This window comes from Scyliorhinus canicula, chromosome 21 (assembly GCF_902713615.1).
Source record: "Scyliorhinus canicula chromosome 21, sScyCan1.1, whole genome shotgun sequence".
Classification (NCBI taxonomy): Eukaryota; Metazoa; Chordata; class Chondrichthyes; order Carcharhiniformes; family Scyliorhinidae; genus Scyliorhinus; species Scyliorhinus canicula.
The window spans coordinates 52,920,579-52,945,181 of record NC_052166.1 but is presented as its reverse complement, the minus strand read 5'-3'; the positions used below and the strand labels follow the sequence as shown (position 1 = coordinate 52,945,181).

At 51.1% G+C, this 24,603-nt stretch overlaps 1 long non-coding RNA gene across 3 annotated transcripts in view; it reads right to left on the bottom strand.

Moving 5' to 3' along the window:
• Positions 1-11,930, bottom strand: part of LOC119955414 — a 41,819-nt gene extending 29,889 nt beyond the window's left edge. For all 3 annotated transcript variants that reach the window (XR_005458462.1, XR_005458463.1, XR_005458464.1), the window contains exon 1: positions 11,838-11,930. This is a non-coding gene — a long non-coding RNA (uncharacterized LOC119955414). The remainder of the gene's footprint in view (positions 1-11,837) is intronic.
• Positions 11,931-24,603: the final 12,673 nt, after the last annotated feature.

Genomic DNA, 24,603 nt, shown 5'->3' with positions numbered 1-24,603 from the left:
CCAGCACAAGGGATAATGTGATCAACCATTCCTCCCCCCCCCCCTTTTCTGGAAATGCATCCCCTGAAAATATTATAAACAGGAATATTAAGTTCCTCATTATGTCCAAATTTGTATCCACATAACTCAATCACCTGTGTTCACGATGCTGGGGGTAGGGAGGTTTAGGCAAAAAAACAATTTCTGCTCTCTGCAACAGTGTAGCTGCCAAACATCCAAGTCAAGATTTTTATTCAAACCTTCCCTCCAAACTTCACAAACCACAACAATTTTAACCGCCAATTGGACCAGACGACAATTCGATACCAAAGTGTGTGTAAGCAGCCAGGAACTCCACTACCAGCCTTACAAGGCAGTGACTCTGGCACCGATTTGTTCCCGATGCATTGGCACCTCACTGGCATCATGATTCGTGCCAGTGGGAGGATGATAATGGGTCTTAACTCGGCGAGCTGGGCACCATGGGCGCGATTCTCCGCACCCCACGCCGGGTGGGAGAATCGCGGGAGGGCCGGGCGAATCACGCCACGCCACCCTGGCACTCCCCGCGATTCTCCCACCCCCCCAAAAATGGTGTGTCGCGTTGCTCACGGCGACTCTCCTGCCCGGATGGGCCGAGCGGCCTGCCGAACCTGACCGGTTCACGCCGGCGCCAACCACACCTGGTTGCTGCCGGCGTGAACAGCGCGCGACAGGTGAGTTTGGGGCCTGTGGGGAGGCGGAGGGAGGATCGAGCACCATGGGCGTGCTCAGCAGATGTCTGGCCCGCGATCGATGCCCACCGATCGTCGGGCCGGCGTCTGTAAACGACGCACTCTTTTCCCTCCGCCGCCCCGTACGATCAAGCTGCCATGTCTTGCGGGGCAGCGGAGGGGAAGACGGCAACCGCGTCTGGTTGGAGCCGGCCAACCTGCGCATGCCCGGCTGATGTTACTTCGGCGCCGCCGGCCACGTCATTCCCGGCGCGCCGCTTTGACGCAAGCGTCAAGGCCCGGCATTCGGGATTCACGCACCGCCGCTCCTAGCCCCCTGGGGGGGGGGGGGGGGGGGGGGGGGGAAGAAAGAGAAAGGGGTGAGGAGCGGCCACCGACGCCGGAGTGAAACACTCCGGGTTTCACTCCGGCGTCGGCACTTAGTCTCCCGTTGGGAGAATCGCACCCATATTCTCTTGGCCTGTGTGATTTCCCCTGTCCTCTGGGCCGGGAATCAGGTGGGCGAGAATTACTATTGCAATCGACAAGGGTGGCCTTGATGCGGAGTCCATCCGTGGGCCAAATTGAAAACCTGACCAACCCCCACCAGACCCGAGGAGATGGTAGCCTCAACCCCTGGCAAAAATAAATGTCATTAAAATTGGCCATGATGTGGAAATGTCGGCGTTGGACTGGGGTGAGCACAGTAAGAAAGGGAAAATGCTGCAAAATCTCAGCAGGTCTGGCAGCATCTGTAGGGAGAGAAAGGAGCTAACGTTTGTCAAAGCTAACAGACAGAGAAAGTGGGAAATATTTATACTGTGGAGTGAGAATGAAAGATTCTAATTTTCATCTTTCATTCTCACTCCCACAGTATAAATATTTCCCACTCTCTCGGTCTGTTAGCTTTGACAAAGAGTCATCGGACTCGAAACGTTAGTTCTTTTCTCTCCCTACAGATGCTGCCAGACCTGCTGAGATTTTCCAGCATTTTCCCTTTCGTTTCAGATTCCAGCATCCGCAGTAATTTGCTTTTATTTGAGCACAGTAAGAAGTCTTACAACACCAGGTTAAAGTCCAACAGGTTTGTTTCGAATCACGAGCTTTCAGAGCACTGCTCCTTCCTCAGGTGAATTAAAATTGGCAATAGACAAAAGATGGAATGGAAAAACTGAGCTGTTCCATTTTAACTGCTCCCATATCCCATTCCCACAATTGGAGAAGCGTTAAAATCAGCCCTGCACATACACTTGGATTACGCATTACACTTGGATTACGCATTACTCACTTTCACTAGAATCTTTCACAGTTATAGACTAAATGCATTTGGTTCTTTTCAGTATATGCACGGATTGATCTTTTGCAATGGCAGCGAGTTTATTAAATGAAGCATTTCAGAAAATTTGATATTTTATATCAAATACAAATACTTCACACGAGGTTCTTTTGCTAGAGCTTTCTTTACAATTTTCCAGGAAGAACTAGGCCAGGGACGCAGGAGAGGAAGGTGCTTTTAAGCAGCCAGTCCAGACATAGTTGGTGAATGGCCCACCTTTTCTTTTTTTTTTAAATAATTTTTATTGAAATTTTTCGATACAAACATTTACCCCTACTACATTTTAAATTATAAAACAACAGATCCCCCCTGGAAAATCCTCCCCACGCCCTCCCCCGCGCGCACCCCCCCCCCCCGCGCTACCAGTCTAGCAACCAAACCGTTTTTCCCTTTCTGCCGATGGCCTCGGGCAGTCATTGCCCGCGACCCCCCGCTGACGTGTTCCCTTCGTTGCTATCCCCCCCCCCCCCCCTCCCTTTCCCCCCCCCCCCCCCTTTCTCCCCGGGTTGCTGCTGTTTCGGCCTCCAGTTCCTATCTCTGATCCAGAAAGTCAAGGAAGGGCTGCCACCGCCGGAAGAACCCCTGTACCGACCCTCTCAGGGCGAATTTGATTCTTTCCAATTGGATGAAGCTTGCCATGTCGTTTAACCAGGTGTTAACACTTGGTGGCCTTGTGTCCCTCCACTGAATCAAGATCCTTCTCCGAGCTACCAAGGACGCAAAGGCCAATATTCCGGCCTCCCCTGCCTCCTGTACTCCTGGCTCCACCCCAACCCCAAAAATCGCCAGCCCCCACCCTGGTTTGACCCTGGTTCCCACCACTCTCGATACCGTTCCCGCCACCCCCTCCCAGAACTCTTCCAGTGCCGGGCACATCCAGAACATATGTACATGGTTCGCAGGGCTTCCCGAACACCTAACACACCTGTCCTCACCCCCGAAGAACCGACTCATCCTAGTCCCCGTCATATGGGCTCTGTGCAGCACCTTAAATTGGATGAGGCCCAACCTTGCGCACGACGACGACGAATTGACCCTCTCTAAGGCATCCGCCCATGTCCCATCTTCTATCTGCTCTCCCAGCTCCGCTTCCCACTTGTCTTTCAGCTCCTCTATCGATACCTCCTCCACCTCCTGCATTATTTTGTAGATGTCCGAGACCTTCCCTTCTCCGACCCAGACCCCTGACAGCACCCTATCACTCACCCCTCTATCGGGAAGCAAGGGAAATCCTTCCACCTGTCGTCTGGCAAATGCCTTCACCTGCAGGTATCTAAACGTGTTCCCCGGGGGGAGCTCAAATTTCTCCTCCAGCTCTCCCAGGCTCGCAAACCTCCCCTCTATGAACATGTCCCTCAGTTGCCTGATGCCCGCCCTGTGCCAGCTCTGGAATCCCCCGCCAGTGTTCCCCGGGACAAATCTATGGTTCCCTCTCAGTGGCGCCGCCATCAGACCCCCCACTTCCCCCCTGTGTCGCCTCCACTGCCCCCAGATTTTCAGGGTGGCCGCCACTACCGGACTCGTGGTATACCTTGTGGGGGGGAGCGGCCATGGTGCCGTTACTAGCGCCCCCAGGCTTGTATTGCCGCAGGACGCCCTCTCCATACGTTTCCAAGCTGCCCCCTCCCCCTCCATCACCCACTTGCGCACCATCGATGCGTTCGCCGCCCAGTAGTATCCGGAAAGATTGGGTAGCGTTAATCCTCCCCTGTCCCTACTCCGTTCCAAGAAAATCCTTCTCACTCTAGGGGTGCCATGTGCCCACACATAGCCCATAATGCTGCTAGTTACCTTCTTGAAGAAGGCCCTGGGGAGGAAGATGGGCAAGCACTGGAACAGAAACAAGAACCTCGGGAGGACCGTCATTTTGACTGACTGCACCCTCCCTGCTAGCGACAGCGGTACCATGTCCCACCTCTTGAACTCCTCCTCCATCTGCTCCACCAGCCTTGAAAAGTTCAGCTTGTGGAGGGTCCCCCAGTTCCTTGCCACCTGCACCCCCAAGTACCTGAAGCTCTTTACTGCTCTCTTAAAGGGGAGCCGCCCAATTCCCTCCCCCTGATCTCCCGGGTGTATCACAAAGACCTCACTTTTACCCACATTTAATTTATATCCCGAAAAGTCCCCAAACTCCGCTAGTATTTCCATTACCTCCGGCATTCCCCCTTCCGGGTCCGCCACATATAACAACAAATCATCCGCATAGAGTGATACCCGATGTTCCTCCCCTCCCCTTGTCAGTCCTCTCCACCCCCCTGAACCCCTCAGTGCCATCGCCAACGGTTCGATCGCTAATGCAAATAGTAGGGGGGATAGGGGGCATCCCTGCCTGGTACCACGATGGAGCCCAAAATACTCTGACCTCCTCCCGTTTGTAACCACACTCGCCATCGGGGCCGAATACAGCAGCTTCACCCACTTGATAAATCCCTCCCCAAACCCAAACCGTTCCAGCGTCTCCCACAGGTATTCCCACTCCACCCTATCGAATGCCTTCTCCGCATCCAGTGCTACCACTATCTCAGCCTCCCCCTCCACTGCTGGCATCATAATCACATTCAACAGTCTCCGGACATTTGTGTTAAGTTGTCGTCCCTTTACGAACCCCGTCTGGTCCTCATGGATTACCCCTGGCACACAATCCTCTATTCTGGTTGCCAGGACCTTTGCCAACAGTTTGGCATCTACATTCAAGAGGGAGATAGGCCTGTAGGACCCGCACTGTACAGGGTCTTTGTCCCGCTTCAGGATCAAGGAGATCAGGGCCTGTGACATTGTCGGGGGCAGAACCCCCCCCTCTCGCGCCTCATTGAAGGCTCGCACCAGCACTGGACCCACCAAGTCCACATACTTCTTATAAAATTCCACCGGGAACCCATCCGGCCCCGGCGCCTTCCCCGCCTGCATCTGGCCTATCCCTTTAACTAGCTCCTGCAGCTCTATCGGCGCCCCCAGCCCCTCCACCCGTTCCTCCTGGACCTTTGGGAACCTCAATCTATCGAGGAAGTTCTCCATTCCCCCCCTCCTCCTGGGCGGCTCAGACCGGTACAATTCCCTGTAGAAATCCCTGAAGACCCCGTTCACCTCTTGCCCCTTCTGCACTACGTTCCCTCCCTTCTCTCTCACTCCCCCAATCTCTCTGGCTGCATCTCGCTTGCGCAGCTGGTGTGCTAGCATCCTGCTCGCCTTTTCCCCGTACTCATAGACCGCGCCCTGTGCCCTTCTCCATTGCGTCTCCGCCTTCCTAGTGGTCAGTAGGTCAAACTGGGCCTGTAAACTACGCCGCTCCCTCAACAGCCCCTCCTCTGGTGTCTCCGCATATCTCCTGTCCACTTCTATAAGTTCCCCCACCAGTCTCTCCCTCTCCTGCCTCTCCTTCCTCTCTCTGTGTGCCCTTATGGAGATCAGCTCTCCTCTGATCACTGCTTTCAGGGCCTCCCAGACTACCCCCACCTTCACCTCGCCCGTGTCGTTCGTGCCCAGATATCTCTCAATGCCCTTCCGGACCCTTCCGCACACCTCATCGTCCGCCAGCAGCCCCACATCCAGGCGCCACAACGGGCGCTGGTCCCGTGCTTCCCCCAGTTCTACCTCTACCCAGTGTGGTGCATGGTCCGAAATCGCAATGGCCGAGTACTCCGTGTCCTGCACTCTCGAAATCAGCCCCCTGCTCAGTACAAAAAAGTCTATTCTGGAGTACACCCTGTGGACGTGGGAGAAAAAAGAATACTCCCTCGCCCTTGGCCTGCCAAATCTCCAAGGGTCTACCCCCCCCATCTGCTCCATGAACCCCCTTAGCACCTCTGCCGCTGCCGGCCTCCTATTCGTCCTGGAACTCGATCTGTCCAGCCCAGGGTCGAGCACTGTATTGAAGTCCCCCCCCATGATCAGGCCCCCTGCCTCCAGACCCGGAATGAGGCCCAACAGGCGCCTCATAAAACCCGCGTCATCCCAATTCGGGGCATACACATTCACCAGCACCACATTCTCTCCCTGCAGCCTACCCTTCACCATCACGTACCTACCCTCCTTATCTGCTACCACCTGCGCCGCCACGAACGACACCCTCTTTCCCACCAAAATCGCCACCCCCCGGTTCTTTGCGTCCAAGCCTGAGTGGAACACCTGTCCCACCCACCCCCTTCTCAGGCGTACCTGGTCTACTACTCTCAAGTGAGTCTCCTGCAACATTGCCACATCCGCCTGCAGTCCCTTTAGGTGTGAAAAAACCCTTGCTCTCTTGACCGGTCCGTTCAGCCCCCTCACGTTCCAAGTAACCAACCGGGTCGCGGAGCGACCTGTCCCTTTCCCCTGTCTATTAGCCATGTCCTGTCCCCTGTTCGCCCCGGGTCGACCCTCCCCTTCTGACCCGTTCCCCATGGCGATGGCCCCCCCCCCCTCTCTCCTCCCGTTCTTCCCTTCCCGTCCTCGGCCTTTCCAGCAGCAACCCGGTATCCCCCCCTAACCCCCCTTCCCCCCCCCCCCCCCCTGGCTAGGACCCCTCCTAGCCGCAGTGTATCCACCATCGTACTCCCGAGAGTCAGCTGATTTTCGCTGACCCGGCTGCCCCTGCCACACTCCGACTCCTCCCGATGTGGGGGGGGGAGAGGCCTCCCCCCCCCCCTTGCCATCCCTCTCTGACCCCGCTTCAGCGCGGGAAAAGCCGCCATTGCTGGCCACACCCCACTCTTCTCTCCTCCCCCTTCCTCCGTCCCGCGCGCGGGAAACAGGGGAAAGCCCGCGCTTTCGCCCGGCCACACCCTACCCCGCCATCTTCAATTCCACCCCCGTCCCCATCCAAGCCCAAAAAAAGCCCCCTTAAAACGAGAGGAAGAAAAAAGAGAAAAAGAAAACCCGCATAACCAACTTGCACCCCCCCCGTCCCGCCTCCCCAACTTAACAATATAACAATATAAATAACAAATCTCAAATAAATACATAAATACATAACTATGCCTGCATAACTAAATAACTACCCAATAATAACGTATTTAACCATCACCCTCCATCGAACAGAACAGTAACCATAACCCTTAAAGAACAGATCAAAAAACAGTAAAAAAAGCCCCCCCTACAACAACAATAATTAAGGGAAGTTGGCAACGGGAAGAGACACACAAAAAGGAACAAAGAAACCCCCCATAACACAAGTTTCAAAGAAACCAAACGATCCATCAACTTTAACCAAGTTCCGACCTGGCCTAAGAAAGACATGGGCCACTTGATCAGTCAAGGGTACTCGGGCGGCCTCGACCGCCGGCGTTCCCAAGTTCTAGTTCAGGTCCAGCTTTTCCTCCCGAACAAAAGTCCATGCCTCCTCTGGGGTCTCAAAGTAATGGTGCTGGTCCTTGTAGGTGACCCACAAGCGCGCTGGCTGCAGCATTCTGAACTTGATCCTCTTTGCGTGCAGCACTGCCTTCGTCCGGTTAAACCGGGCCCGCCGCTTTGCCACCTCCGCACTCCAGTCCTGATATATCCGCACCGTCGAATTCTCCCATTTGCTGCTTTTCTCCCTCTTGGCCCACCTCAGCACTTTCTCCCGATCACAGAAACGCTGGAATCGCACCAGCACCGCCCTCGGGGGCTCGTTCGCCCTAGGCCGCCTAGCCATGACCCGATATGCTTCTTCCAGCTCCAGAGGCGATGGACCGGCCCCCTCTCCCATCAGGGAGCTCAGCATCTCCGCTACATATTTCGGGAGATCAGGCCCCTCCAGGCCTTCTGCTAGGCCCAGGATCCTCAAGTTCTTCCGCCTCATTCGAGTGTCCAGCTCCTCAAAGCGGCTCTGCCATTTCAGGTGGAGTGCCTCGTGCACCTCCACCTTTCCCACGAGGACCGTGGCCTCCTCCTCCCTTGCAGTCATCTCCTGCTGCAGCTCTCTTATCGACGCCTCTTGGGTCGCCTGGGCCCCCATCAGCCTTGTGGTCGTCGCGTTCATGGACTCTAAGAGTTCCACTTTCAGCTCCGTAAAACACCGGAGGAGAGCAGCCTGCTGCTCCTCCGCCCATTTTCTCCAATCTTCTAGTGCGCCACCGGCCGCCATTTTGGTCCTCTTCCCCCGCTTTTTTCGGGGAGCTGCTGCCGCTTTTTTTGCCGCCCCACTCCGAGTACCGACCATAAAGTTGGTCTCACTCTCCTCAGGGAGCCTTCCCCCACCGGGATTCGTCTTTACAGTACCGTCGGGGCCCTCCAATCGGCCCTTAAACACCTTTGTCGCAGGAGCTGCCAAATGTGCGACTTAGCTGGTCATAGCCGCAACCGGAAGTCTGGCCCACCTTTTCGATAAGAAACTGAACAGGGAATTGAGGGTACAAATACGCACAGTAGGCGTTTCAGTCTGACATCTCTCTCCAATGAAGGTTAAGGATTCTGGAAATTCCTATAAACTCAGGGATCTCAAGCAGGATTAAATGCAGATAAGATGTTGCAGGCAATTCAAACTGAAAATTTGATTCTGTATAGAATCAAAGAACCTTTCTTTTAAAAAAATATTTAAACGTGTTGAATATATTACCAACCTTCCCATATCTATTGAAGAATTTAGGACTCAAGTTAAGTGAATGATACTCCATGAAAAGTTGCTGCTCGAGATCTGCGGGTCAGGAATGATGGCAGCTCGAACTACTTACACTACATGGCAAAAATGCAGATTTACTTTGAAATTTGACACCCTTCAAAGTTTGATTTGTCACACCTGGAACATTCTATTAATAATATTGCTAACAGTAATCTAAATATATCAGATATTGAGGTTGTGTTATTAGACTAGTAATCCAGACATTTGGGTGGCATGATTTCAAATCCCACTTTGGCAACCAGGAAATACAAGTTCAATGAGTAAAATAAGATCCATACATTTAGCATCAGTGATGGCGAGCATGAAAATCCATCCGAATTACTAATGTCCTTTAGGGAAAGAAATTTGCTGCCCTTACCGGTTCTGGTATATGTGACTCCAGCAATGTGGATGACTCTTCAACTGCCTTGCCACTCAGTTCACAAGAAGATGCCTGACTACCACCTTCTAGGGCAATGAATGCTGACCGTACCAGTAATGTCATAAGATACAAATTAATTTTTAAAAATGTATGTAAGGAACAGTGAATAAACATCACATGTTTAGTCAACATTAATAAAAAGAATCTCTCGCATATATTGCTTACCTCAGTAAAAAATAATTGCCACCGGGTTCGATTCCCGGCTTGGGTCGGTCTGTGCCAAGTCTGCACGTTCTCCCCATGTCTGCGTGGGTTTCCTCCGGGTGCTCCGGATTCCTCCCACAGTCCAAAGATGTGCAGGTTAGGTGGACTGGCCATATTAAATTACCCTTGGTGTCCAAAAAAAAGGCTTAGATGGGGTTACGTGGATAGGGGGGAGGCGTGGGCTTAAGTCAGGGGACAGGATTCTCCCAGACTGGGGCTGGGCCAGAGAATTCCCGCAACCGGGCCACGCTGCCCCGATGCTGGCACGCCCGCGGAGAATCGGCGCTGGTGTGTTTGCACGGTGCCAGTCGCGGGCCGCTGTACGTGGCCGGGCTGCCGATTCTCGGCCCATGATGGGCCGAGTGGCCGCACTAAAAAGGAAGAGTCCCGCGGCACTGTCCACACCTAGTCGCAGCCGGCGGGAACTCTCTGCGCAGGGTCGGGGGGCTCCGGCCCCGGGGGAGGGGGCACCTCCGATAGGGCCTGGCCGGCCTCTCACTCCCCGGGCCTATTTTCTTCCACGCCGGCCCCTGAACCCACGTGCCATGTTGCATCGGGGCCGGCGCGTTGAGGGAGGCCATCACGCATGTTGCCGCTGGCGCCACTGCGCATGCGCAGATCCCGCGGCGCACAGTTCACGCCGGGATGGGATGGTTGAAGCGGAGTGAACCATTCCAGCGCTGTGCTGGCCCTCTGTAGGGGCTAGAATCGATACTCCCAGTGGCCCGTACACGCGACAGCGTGGACACTCTGCCACAGAATGAGAGAATCCCGCCCAGGAGCTCTTTCCAAGAGCCGAATGGCCTCCTTCTGCACTGTAAATTCTATGATTTTCATGTTTTGCTACAATGTATTATTTTAAAATTCACATCAGTAGTTTGCAGTCTTTTCCAATACTGGGTTGGATCTACAGCCAGAAAGTCCAAATATTCTGGTGTGGATGCTCAGGTGACTCAAGAGGCAATGGATTCAATATTCCCATCATGTTGTAAAGCCCAAATACTGATGTCTGGGCATGGCGGCTAATGTCTGGGCATGGCGGCTAATGTCTGGGCATGGCGGCTAATGTCTGGGCAGGGCGGCTAATGTCTGGGCAGGGCGGCTAATGTCTGGGCAGGGCGGCTAATGTCTGGGCAGGGCGGCTAATGTCTGGGCATGGCGGCTAATGTCTGGGCATGGCGGCTAATGTCTGGGCATGGCGGCTAATGTCTGGGCATGGCGGCTAATGTCTGGGCATGGCGGCTAATGTCTGGGCATGGCGGCTAATGTCTGGGCATGGCGGCTAATGTCTGGGCATGGCGGCTAATGTCTGGGCATGGCGGCTAATGTCTGGGCATGGCGGCTAATGTCTGGGCATGGCGGCTACTGTTATGGGGTTTGAGATATTGATTGTTGTTGGGTGTAAATTCAGGAGAAAAATTGTGAAATATTTATTTAAAAAATGTTGTTAAGCCCAAGTGAAGGATAGAGGTGCACACCTTAAATCGACATGAACAGCAACCGATCAGGAGAAAAGAAAGCATTTAACTAAAGCTCATCGCGTGAGCTTCAGCCATGTACTCGGGCTGGAGATTCAGGCCTAAAGCCGGAGGTTCTCCCAGACCATGTTCCAGGAGTTTACAACACTAATCACACGAGGAACAAGAATTTCACATTGAATTGTCAATGATTTAATGGGTTTTCTATGCTACAAGTGATATTTTAAAATTCTAAAAGTTAAAATAAATTCAGATGATTTAACTAATTCAGCCTCTCCTGCTTTATGTTGGTCACGGTTTCTAACAGGCCATTTTTCATCGTAGCATTTTAATTGTTAATTGATACGTTTTTAAATGTCTTCGGTTATAAATTTGCAAATTTAAAAAATGTAATCCACTCAAGCACAAGCATGTTCATGGAATTTTAGAATCATAGAATTTACAGTGCAGGAGGAGGCCATTTGGCCCATCGAGTCTGCACCGGCCCTTGGAAAATGCACCCCACCCAAGCCCATACCTCCACCCCATCCCCGTAACCCAGTAACCCCACCTAACCTTTTGGACACAAAGGGCAATTTAGCATGGCTACTCCACCTAACCTGCACATCTTTGGACTGTGAGAGGAAACCAGAGCATTCGGAGGAAACCCACACAGACACAGGGAGAAAGTGCAAACTTCACAGACAGTCCCCCGAGGCCGGAATTGAACCAGGGACCCTGGAGCGATGAGGCAGCAGTGCTAACCACTGTTCCACCATGTTAAATGAGTTGGGCCCTATCTGCCCTCTCAAGTGAGTGGAAAAGATCCTATGCCACTTCTTGGAAGAGTAGGGGAATTATCTCTGGCAGCCGGATCAATATTTACCCTTCAAATCAACATCAGCAAGTACAGATTATCTGGTCATTATCACATCCCTGACTGTAGAAAGTTGCTGCTTTTCCGACATGAGAACAGAGACCACACAAAAATCACTGAATTGACTGTGAAGCACTTTGGAGCCATTCAGTGGTCATCAATATTGCCATGTCAACGCAAACATTTATTTATTTGCTAGTGGGACACAGACATGACTTTGTGATAGACAAGTGGGCTACAACAAAGCATTTTTCTTTACAGATACAGACTTACCATGAGGCCCAGTTCTGAACTGCAAATGTTCTTTGTGTTGGCAGATAACCTGACCAGATTCGCCTCTGAAGCATAAAGAGACAATCTATTGCAAGGAACTAAAACACACACCTGTAACGAATGATATATTCATAAACCCACTGTAGTAACTCACTAATGGGCTATTTAATCACCCACACCTGAAACCTGTTAATGGGCTGCTTAAACACCCACCTCAGCAACCCGTTAATGTTCTGTTTAACACCCACATTGCAAACTATGTACAATTTAAACACCACCATTGCAGACGGTTTAACATTCTATTTAAATGCTTCCAATCTTGAGCAAGTGGATGCACTCTCAACCTCTAAATAGCCCTTTCTTACATCAGAAGACCTGTATGACACAGTAAATTGGATCATTAAGAAGAGATCATAGCAATTATTTAATTTCTGTGCTTTTATTTGGTCCATGTTTAATTGTATTGATGCTATTTCCTGTCTCTCTCACTATTTCCTCCCTTCCTAATGTCAGTAGTTCAATGGGAGATTTTTCCCAAATTGAAATCACTGTTGGAACAAATAGATCGCTAATAAATCACTTAGAATTTGGGCTCATTTCTTGATAATTATAACACTCAGAAACACTGAACAAGAGTTAAACTATACATGCTATTTGTCCGCCTCGTAGAAGAGCAGCACGGTAGCACAGTGGTTAGCACTGCTGCCTCACAGCTCCAAGGACCCGGGTTCAATTCGGGCCTCGGGTGACTGTGTGGAGTTTGCACTTTCTCCCCGTGTCTGCGTGGGTTTCCTCCGGGTGCTCCGGTTTCCTCCCACAGTCCAAAGATGTGTAGGTTAGGTGGATTGGCCAGGCTATATTATCCTTTGGTGTCCAAAAGGTTAGGTGCAGTTATGGGTATAGGGTGGAGGCGTGGGCTGAAGTAGGGTGCTCTTGCCAAGGGCCGGTGCAGACTCAATGGGCCGAATGGCCTCCTTCTGCACTGTAAATTCCATGATTCGATAAGTAATCCTGTTTGTACCCTTCTGACTTGGTTAGGATTTCTAACTTGAATGTACTACATAGCTGAAATATTCCATTTCATTTTTATTTTGTGTCCAACCATGATGCAGATCAACATTTCTGATTGTCACTTCAAATTTTAGCTTTTTTATGGGGTTCCTTAGTACACCAATGAAAGCAAACCTCCACTTAAAAAGAATGAAAGGAGTCTGGAAGCACACTGAATTTAAATGGGACTAAGCCACCAAAATCCGTTTAATTGCATGGAGGGAAATAATACCTGCGAATATCTCCCAAAGGAGCATTTTGCACTTGAGATTTATATATTTCTTCCAGCGGGACGTGGCACAGGGGAAGACAGCTCCACATTATTGTGCACTAAGCAAAAAGAATCAGCAGGCTAGGGTGAAAAAAATGACCTCACTTGCATCAGTGCAGAGGTTGTAGGAATGTCTCCATATCTCAATTTATAACGGTTCTCAGCAAACGCCACCTGTTACTTAGCAATTACCACCATTCCGTTCCTGTCAGACTTCCGAGTTCGAGATTTTGCAGTGTACAATATTTTGACATCTCAAGCAAGCTGAAAATGCGAAACATCATCGCGACGCATTTTTTCTGGTGATAATGTAAGTACGATAACAACAACTTTAATTTAGATATTCTCTTCAATGTACCAAAATGACCCAAGGTGCTTCACTGCAGCATAATCAGGTACAAATTATAATTGGAAAGAATATCATTTTTCTCAGCTGCTTGTAGATGACTCCACCATCAGTTCATATCTTTGTATATGACTGTCATCTGTTCCACTTGAGTGGCCAAACATGGCAAAATGCACTGGTTATTGATGTGGAACAGATATTGATTGACCTGTACCTTCACCCTGATGCGCTGGAAGGTTTCAGGAAAGAATTTTAATAGAATGCTTTGAGGAAGAGATCATTTGTCTTGTAATGTGGTGCTTCAGTACATAGCTATCATCTCCTTTTGTGTCCTTTTACAGAACTAGGAGAAAGAAAATGGTGAGAATATTATCTGGCCAGCAGTGAGAATGAAAAATGAAATGAAAATCGCTTATTGTCACAAGTAGGCTTCAATGAAGTTACTGGGAAAAGCCCTCGCCACATTCTGGCACCTGTTCGGGGAGGCTGGTACGGGAATTGAAACGTGCTGCTGGCTTGCCTTGGTCTGTTTTCAAAGCCAGCGATTTAGCCCTGTGCTAAACCAGCCCCTGGGTAGGTGAGTGGGTTGTTGGGTATGGATTGGCCTGAAGTGGGGACATCAAGGCAGCTGTTGGTCTACGAGGGCAGCCACAGTTTAGAGATCCTGAGATTGTACAACATTTGAGTATTTGTTGACGGTTCCTATGCAAATGGTCAGCTCGGCAGCACAGTGGTTAGCACTGCTGCCTCACATCGCCAAGGACCCGGGTTCAATGTATGCGCGGGTTTCCTCTTGGTGTTCCCGTTCCCTCCCATAGTCCAAAGGTGTGCAGGTTAGGTTATCCGCCACCACCTCCGATGCCTCAAACAACACATTTTTCCCCACCAGAATCGCCACTCCCCGGTTCTTCACATCCAACCCAGAGTGGAAAACCTGCCCCACCCACCCCTTCCTCAGACGGACCTGGTCTGCCACCTTCAGGTGGGTCTCCTGAAGCATTGCCACATCTGCCTTTAGCCCCCTCAGATGAGCAAATACCCTAGACCGCTTCACCGGCCCATTCAACCCTCTCGCATTCCAGGTGACCAACCGGATCAGAGGGCGTCCCGCCCCCCTCCCCCGTCGACTAGCCATAGCCCGTCGACTGCCCGCCCCAGGCCAGCACCCCCTGCCCGACCCAGTCCCCACAGCGACAACACCTCACCTCTGTCCCCCCAGCCCCCACCAGCTCCTTCCTGACCCTACCAGCAGCAACCCGGTATTCCCCTTTCCCCCCCTCCCTTCCCCCCCAGGATAGGAACCCTCCTAGCCGCGAACCGTCCTCCATTGTACTTCCGTGGGTCAGCTAACTTCTGCTGACCCTGGAAACTCCCGCAAATAACCCGACCCCTTCCAAAGTGGGATCATCCCCCAATCTATCCCTCCTCCAGGCACCGCTCCAGCGCGGGGAAGAACCAGTTAAGGCCCCGCCTCCCCGTCATCGTCTCCGCCCCCCAGCCCCGCAGCACGGGAAACAAGAGGAAAGCCCGCGCTTTCGCACTGCCCCACCACACCCTTCTGACGCAGCTCCCAAATACCAGCCCCACTCCATACCCCCAACCCGACATAGAATACCACAAACCCTCCCAACCCTCCCCGCAAGATACAAAACTCAAACAATGCCCCACAGTAAAAAAACATAACAGAACAACACTCCCATAAATAACCATATCAAAATTGCAAAAGTAGAAAAAAACAAACAAAAAGAACACAGCAACAGCAGAAACCAGCAATAAAGCATTACAACCGACCCCGCAACCCCCAACCCCTAGTTCAAGTCCAGTTTCTCCGTCCGCACGAAGGCCCCCGCCTCCTCCAGGGAATTGAAATAATAATGCCGGTCCGAATAAGTTACCCACAGGCGCGCAGGCTGCAACATTCCGAACTTTATCTTTTTCCTGTAAAGTACCTCTATCGTCCGATTAAATCCGGACCGCCGCTTAGCCACCTCCGCACTCCAATCCGGGTAGATCCGTATACCCCATTCTCCCAATTGCTGCTCTTCATCTTCTTGGCCCAGCGCAGCACACACTCCCGATCACTGAACCGGTGGAACCTCACCAGCACCGCACGCGGGGGTTCGTTCTCCTTAAGCCTCCTGGCCAGTACTCCCTCCAGCTCCAAGGGCAAATGGAAAGACCCGGCCCCCACTAGCGAGTTCAGCATCGTAGCCATGTAGGTTGTCAGGTCTGACCCCTCCAGCCCCTCCGCAAGGCCCAAGGTCCTCAGGTTTTTCCGCCTCATGCGGTGATCAAGCTCCTTGAAGCGTTCCTGCCACTTCTTGTGGAGTGCCTCGTGCCCCTCCGCCTTACTCACGAGGATCCCGGCCTCCTCCTCTCGTTTAGTGGCCTGCGTCTGCAACTCCTTGATGGCAGCACCCTGGGTCGTCGGAATCTCCGAGAGCCTTCTGTTCGTTTCCTGCAGAGAGCTCAGTACCTCAGCCTTGAAGTCTGTAAAGCAGCGCAGGAGAGCAGCTTGTTGCTCCTGGGCCCACTGCTTCCACTCCTCTGGAGCTCCGCCGGCCGCCATCTTGGATTCCTTCCCCCGTTTTTTCTGGGGAGCTGCTGCCGTTTTTTCCCCCTTTCCACTCCGAGTTCGAGTCACGGACTGCGGGGAAAGTCGATCAGCACACCTTCTCCCACCGGGAGACGTCGAAAAATTTCCGTTTTGGGTTCTAAAAAGAGCCGAAAAGTCCGTTTAAAAGCTCCCAAATGTGCGGCTTCCTACGTCATCGCCGCCACCGGTCTCAAATGCTGCCTTGATGATGAAGGCAATCAGTGCCGGCTCAAGGCACCGGCAACTCGGGCAGTCGCCCGGGGCGCCATGTGCTAGGGGGCACCAGAGACTCGGGTCCCGCGCATGCGCAGTTGGACCGGTGCCAACCAGCGCATGCGCGGTGGCCGCTCTCCCCCAGGGCGGCCCCCCCCGGCTCGGTCCGCTCCCCCCGCCCCCGGGTCCGCCCCCCCCTCGGGTCCACACCCCTCCGCCCCCCCCTCGGGTCCGCCCCCCCCGAGTCCGCCCCCCCGCCTCCCCCTCGGCCCCGCCCCCCCAAGGGCGCCGACGTTCAGCTTGCCCGGGGCGCCAGCAACCCTAGGGCCGGTGCTGAGGGCAATCACTCTCGCCTCTCAACTCTGGAGTTCAGCTTTCGTGAGCTTCATTGGAACATTGCAGTAGACCAGTGACTGAAAGGTTTGAATAGGAACAAGGTGGAGAATTGAAATGGCAAGTGACCAGGAAGCTCCGTGTTACATTGCAGAATTAATGGAGGTGTCTGCAAAGCAGTCACCCAATCTGTCACTCCAATGGGCAAATCTCATTTTGGCAGTCAATGCAGTGGGCTAATTTGAAAGGTGTTCACAGAGTTGAGAGGCGAGAGTGATGGCCCTGGCCACCAAGGCAGCATTTGAATTTACCTGAACTTAAATCCAGAGTGGGAAAAGCTTCCTTCCTCACTGGAGTCTCCAAGTCATGTGAGCTGCTCAACTATTCAGTTTGGTTTGAATATTTGTAGAAACGGTGTGCGCGATTCTCCCAAGAAATGACTTAAGTGTTATTTTGGGCGGGAATCACGGGATGATTTCCTCTGGGTGTATGGGCACGATCCAGATCGCAATTCACCTACACTGAGTGCACAATTCCCCAAGTGAACCACGCCAAGCCTAAGCCCCCAGGCATGTGATTCGCCCAACTTGGGCGAACAGGGGGGGCTTAAATGAGACTATCAGTAGGCAATACAGAACAACATCAGGTTCTGATTGGTGGATTTCCAAGCAGTGGTGGAGACTGAGAGCCATTCAGACGCGGCTCTCTTGAATTAGTCCGATGTTTCTGAACTGTCACTGAGTAAAGGTGAAAAGCAGCAGCCAGGTTTCTGGCTCTTGGTCTGGAGGTCCGCCTGAAGCAAAAGTGACCTAACATCGGGGTATCAACCTGCAAAGTTGAGGGAGAGGCGAGGGGGAGGCACTGGCTAATGGCCTTCGAGGGGAGCAGCGGGCGATTGTGTATCTCTCGGCAAGGGAAGAGGAGGGCGGGCAGGCAACCAATCAAAAGGAACAGAGGCCAGCAGCAGTAGCCAGCAGCAAGCCAGAAGCACACACGGTCGTCAAGGGTTAAGGCCCGGTTACCCGAGCGAGAGGTGATAGGGGCAGCATGGTAGCACAAGTGACTAGCACTGTGGCCTCACAGCGCCAGGGTCCCAGGTTCAATTCCGGCTTGGGTCACTGTCTGTGCGGAGTCTGCACATTCTCCCCGTGTCTGCGTGGGTTTCCTCCGGGTGCTCCGGTTTCCTCCCACAGTCCAAAGACGTGCAGGTTAGATGGATTGACCGTGATAATTTGCCCTTAGTGACCAAAAGGTTAGATGGGGTTATTGGGTTACGGGGATAGGGTGGAAGTGAGGGCTTAAGTGGGTCGGTGCAGACTTGATGGGACGAATGGCCTCCTTCTGCACTGTACTTTCTATGATCAGAGCAGCAGTCGAGGTGTGAAGAGGTCAGGCAGGCGGCGGCATCCCGTCTTGGGGAATCAGGGAGCAGTAACAGAGTGGGGTGTCTCAACCAGAGCAAGAGGCCAACCAGGCCGGGCTGGGGGTTCACGAAACAAAATAGGATAAGTGTTCCATGCCGTCGGGAACTTGGCCCATCGGGGGGCAGAGCATTGGGGGAGGGCCTCAGGTGACGTCCTGACGCCACCCCAACGGCGTGCGCCGCGGGTACGCTGTTTTCTAGAGGGGGAGCATCGCAAAAGTCGGAGCATCGGAGAATCCCGCCCCTCATCTCTCTGGAAACAGGCCAAACTCCCCCAAGATCTTCATAATCCCTCCATTATTGCCCAATGGGTCCGAAATGTCATCTGCAACAAAATTCAATGTTCGGCATTTCCCCCTCCCCCCGGCTCAATCTGTCTCTAATCCTTCGACTCCCTAAGCGCCATTGCCAATGGCTCTATCACCAAGGTGGACAGCATCGAGGAGAGCAGGCACCCGTGCCTCGTCCCACGACGAAGACCAAAGTACCCTGAACTCATTCGGCTCATCTCCATACTTGCCACCGGCACCTTATACAGCAACAGGACCCAATCCGCAAACTCCTGCCTGAACCCGAACTGCCCCAGCACAAACAGAAATGCCCACTCCACCCGGTCAAAAGCCTTCTCTGTGTTCATTACCACCACTACCTCAATCTCCTACTCACGTTAAGTAACCACTTCACATTCGCCGATAACTGCCTTCCGTTCACAAAACCCGTCTGATTCTCACCAATGATCCCCGGCACACAGCCCTCAATCTGCGATGCAAGCACCTTCGCCAAAATCTTGGCATCGACATTCAATAACTCCATCGAGTGATACGACCCACATTGCGCCGGTCCTTATTATTTTTTAAATCTGGGAGATGTAAATCTGCGATAATGTAAGGGGGAGATCCCCCCTCTCCCTCGCCTCATAATGTCCTCACCAGCAGTGGCTCAAGCTCCACCCCAAACATTTTATAAAACTCTACCAGGAACCCACCTGGACATGGGGCCTTCCCCACCTGCATCGATCCCATGAAATCTATCACCTCCCTCAACCCAATTGGGGCTTCCAGGCCATGAAACCTCCTCCAAGGTAGTTATTTTTTTGATGGAACTAGATACAATAAAATCACTTTAAAAGGGGGAAAGAGAAGATCATCATTGAGACTGTTGATGTTATTTGTATCACAAAAAAGGTGCAATTCCAGAGTAGAAGTGAATTTCTGAAGAAGAATTATTTTGTGTTCTTTTTGACAAAGGGGCAGCAGGGTAGCATGGTGGTTAGCATAAATGCTTCACAGCTCCAGGGTCCCAGGTTCGATTCCCGGCTGGGTCGCTGTCTGTGTGGAGTCTGCACGTCCTCCCCCTGTGTGCGTGGGTTTCCTCCGGGTGCTCCGGTTTCCTCCCACAGTCCAAAGATGTGCGGGTTAGGTGGATTGGCCATGCTAAATTGCCCGTAGTGTCCTTAAAAGTAAGGTTAAGGGGGGGGTTGTTGGGTTACGGGTATAGGGTGGATTCGTGGGTTTGAGTAGGGTGATCATGGCTCAGCACAACATTGAGGGCCGAAGGGCCTGTTCTGTGCTGTACTGTTCTATGTTCTAAAGGTAGGATGAGACTGCAAAGAGCCTCTGCAACAAGGGGTTAATTGAATTCCACCGGGAGAACAGAAAGACAATACTTTTTGAAGATAAAGCGAAACAACTCATTCATTTCATCAATAATGATGAGCTCTGTGCTTCGAGATCACCAGCTGAGTTGTACAGAGTTGTATGTGATGGTTTGCAGGCAACCTTTCCAAATTTGGAAACTATTCTGAAGATCTTTTTAACAATACCTGTCAAAAAATCTATCGGTGAGCGTCCTTTCTTTGTATTGAAAAGAGTGAAAAACTATCTGCAGAGTATGATAGTCAGGAACATTTGACAAGTTCTGCAATACTGACAATTGAAAATACATCCTTGCAGGATTTTACCTTCCACAATGTGATTGATGATTTTGTGTAGAGAAAGTGCAGAGGAAAAGCCATCTAAGGTGCCATGGAAGGGGCTGGTTTAGCTCACTGAGCTAAATCGCTGGCTTTTAAAGCAGACCAAGCAGGCCAGCAGCACGGTTCGATTCCCGTATCAGCCTCCCCGGACAGGCGTCGGAATGTGGCGACTAGGGGCTTTTCACAGTAACTTCATTGAAGCCTACTCGTGACAATAAGTGATTTTCATTTCATTTCATTGCAAACAACTGATGAAGCAAGAACATCTAAAAAAAAATTATCCCTCTACCATCTTCTCCAGTCTGAATTATGTTCAAGAGAGAACATATAATGGTCTGATATACTGACTGGTGGTCACAGTTAGAACTGGTAAGTAACCACCATGCCCCATCACTTTTACTCCAGGGAGTCTCGTCTTACTCTTCTGGGCAATTAAAGAATGGAATCCTGCCAGACAGTTGCCAGCAAAGTCACTGATATTAAACTTGGACTGAGCAATCCACTCCATTGGAGTATTTGCTCCTCCATTGGTCTTTTTCTGACTCGTTTTGTCCTACACTGGCCTGTGTTGCAGCCATATCATCGCTTGATTACTCCGTCCCATTGCTCATCCGCCAGATGATGTTTGCTCGCCTCAGGACACAGAGATCACAATATTAACCACCTTTACTAAACAACAGGTAGGCTTGGATTTTAATGTATCAATTACAATACAGGCTGGTAGTGGTCATAAGTTAAAGGGCATCACAACAGTCTGTCAAGCAACAATTTTGGGTTTCTGTGCCTTGCATTGTGTGAGCTGAGGGTGGGTGGGGTTAGGATGGTATTGACATAATTTTTGGGGAGGGGCTCGACATCATTGTGGGCAGGTTCAATATCATTGGGCGGGGCTTGATGTCGTTTGGGGGCGGGGCTTGACATCATTGGATGTGAGGCTCAATGTCACCAGGGATGGGCTGCCAGGTCACCAGGGGGCAAAGCATGATGTGGGGCCCACGCAAATAGGGATCACTGAACCATGCGGCCACTTGTTGTCTGCTCTGTGACATCGCTGTTTCTGGCAGGGTGAGATAACAAATGTAACAGCGATGCTGCTGGCTTGCAGTCAGTGAATAGTTGTCCTGCTGCTCTCTAAATATTGTCCCCGGGCCTTCAACATCCTGCGCCAAGGGTAGGAATGGCGACATCCTGCCCATCCTCCCCACAAAACTCTCCGTGCTACTCACACATACTGACCAGTGTGAGATTGCAGGAGGCTACCATCCTGCTCCCAAGCAGAAGACACACTCATTTCCCCTCCCACAAGCCAAATGTGATAAAATAGACAACAGAGTATAAGTCCAAAATGTAATTGGACACTTTAAATTAAGAATTGGATGTTTTAACTCACAGTCACAATAAGCCCACAGGCAGGCCTGATGGGAACTTGTACAGCCAAGTTCGAATACACTGAGCAGAGACAGATAGTCAGGACAAGTGTGGGCCTACCCTGTAAACAAGATATGAGGAGATAATTGATCCCATTCAAATGGATCAATTGTTGGGGAATTGCCCAGAAGCTAGTCTTTCTGGCACCCAGATTTCCCAATGTTGCCATATATGGAGCAAGGTTACATGCGGACAATATACATGGTGATGGACCCCTGGGGGTGGGTTCCTGGTGTTTTGCAGAGTTGCAATCAGCAACTCCATTGGGTGTTGCGAACCCCACCCTGAGACCTCATTGGCTGACTTTCTGGACATTGGCGCGAAGAGGGGTATACGAATCGACCACAACGACCCTCCCCAGTGAAGACCTGGTTCAGAGGCAACAGAGAAGATGCAACAGTGGATCAGAGGACGGAAGGAAGCAGTGTGCAAGACCCCCATTCGCGGACGGAGGCCTTGAGACAACCGAGACTCAGAGAATTGGATCCGCAGCTCGACAGGATTCATCGGCACGGATAATATTAAGAATCTTGCGATTATTGTAGTTGGGTAAGTTAAAAGGGAGTAACTATTTTTACTGTGCTTGATAATAAATTTAGTTGAATCGTAAACTTGTATATGGACACATAGATACACAGAGGATAGAAGCAGGAGGAGGCCTTTTGGCCCTTCGAGCCTGCTCCGCCATTCATCATGATCATGGCTGATCATCCAACTCAATAGCCTAATCCTGCTTTCTCCCCATAGCCTTTGATCCCATTCTCCCCAAGTGCTATATCCAGCCGCCTCTTGAATATATTCAATGTTTTAGCGTCAACTGCTTCCTGTGGTAATGAATTCCACAGGCTCACCACTCTTTGGGTGAAGAAATGTCTCCTTATCTCTGTCAGAAATGGTTTACCCAGAATCCTCAGACAGTGACCCCTGGTTCTGGACACACCCACCATTGGGAACATCTTCCCTGCATCTATCCTGTCTAGTCCTGTTAGAATTTGATAAGTCTCTAAGAGATCCCCCCTCATTCTTCTGAACTCCAGCGAGAACAATCCCAACCTAGTCAATTTTTCCTCATATGTGTCCTTTGTTCATCTTGTAAAGAATTGAATAATAAACTGGTTGAAGTGTCTAAGGTTTAACAGACAACACCATTTACACTCCAGAATGGAATATTCCACCCAGCGCCGGCCCTAGGGTTGCTGGCGCCCCGGGCAAGCTGAACTTCGGCGCCCTTGGGGGGGGGGGCGGACCCGAGGGGGGGGCGGACCCGAGGGGGGGGCGGAGCCGGGGAGGGGGCGGACCGGGGGGGGCGGACCGAGGGGGGCCGCCCTGGGGAAGGGCGGCCTCCGCGCATGCGCTGGTTGGCTCCGGCACAACTGCGCATGCGTGGGACCCGAGTCTCTGGCGCCCCCGAGCACATGGCGCCCCGGGCGACTGCCCTAGTTGCCGGTGCCTTGAGCCGGCCCTGATTCCACCCCTGATTCTGGGGAAAATTAATCAGCAGGGGGCCGGGGGGGGGGGGGGGGGGGGGGGGGGGGGGGTTAGTTTAGTGTAGAGTGGGGGGTTAGTAAAGGTGGGACCTGTCTGGGAGGAAGACGAATTTTGCACTATGTTTATAATTTCATGCACATTGTTTATTTTGTTATTGTTGTAAAACCACGAATACCTCAATAAAATGTTTATGTAAAAAAAAGAATCTCAGGCCAATGCGTATCACGTGATCGTGGCAATCTAGGTAGGATCAGTTCATGCTATATGGAGTTGATTTCAGAGTGGTGGGTCAGGGGAGTACTGGGCTCACAAGGCCTGGATCGAAGCCTGTCCACCTTTTTAATGATATGCTGCTTATGGGTGCAAGTCTGTATCGGGCACAGATACATTTGTTCAATTTGGGTGTTGTTACCACCACCTATGCTGAGTTGCATTATCAGTCAAAGATTGGGCCCCCTCTAGACTCTCCTGGAATCTGGCTGAGATCCCCAGAGTAGACCGTTCACACACTCTTCAGTTTGATATCCCACGGGGTAGGAGTCATTGTGCTGTCAAGTCAGGATTACAAAGCGTTCAAGTGATGCCTGGACATTTTATAAACTGGTCCAAAATTGACTGAAATGTATCGAAAGTGTGGATAATTTTGCCTGTCTTTTTTTCGATACAATCATTTTAAAATCTAGGCACAGAGCTCGACACGTGAGCACACATCAGTTCTCTCTCCTGGATACTGATAGTGAGGTAGGAGTCAGGCAGTATTAAAAATACACTGCCACTACGAATGCTTCCATCAGAGCGCACCCTTAATATTCTGAAAGATTGTCAGCCTCAGTAAATTAGCTTGCAGATGCAATACCCCACTGGAATATTAAATGATGTAGTGTCAGTACCACTCATGTCCTTGATAATTAGAAGCTTTCCTTATTCCTTCCCATATCTGTGTGCAGATGTTTGTCCAGATATTTATGAACACTGACAGTGTATTATTTTTATTTATATATGTGAGTGAAGTATTTCATAGCATCCTGTTAGCGTAATTACAATTAAACATACCAGATTATTTAAAAGGGAATTGGTTTTCGAAGGTCATACTTCATAAAATTAAAGCTCCGTACATTTGAATACAGCTGGGTAAACACTCCAAATACACAGGCACAATTTTTTCAAATCCGCGTTTTCTCTCTTTCTCACATTTTGTTTCTTCCTTGCATGCATTTTCTCTCCCTCTCACACATTTTCACTCTCATTCCTCTCTCTCACACACATTTTCTATTTCTCTCTCGCACATTTTCTCTTGCACGTTTTCTCTCTCCCTCACACGTACATTCTTTCTCACACACACATGCACTGGCACGTGAACTTTTCACGGGCCCATTATTTATAGTATATTTAAACCAAGTTATTTGGAGATTAGCTGTGAAATTTAATTTCATTTGGCATTGACAAATACGATATTAGAAAGTAAGGTGAGGATATGTGGCACAGGAGACATATTCTGAGGAATATTTTTTTAAAGTGCATTGAATTATTAAAAAAAATTAAATTTAGAGTACCCAATTCGTTTTTCCAATTAAGGGGAAATATAGTGGGGCAATTTAGCGTGGCCAATCCACCTACCCTGCGCATCTTTTGGGTTGTGGGGG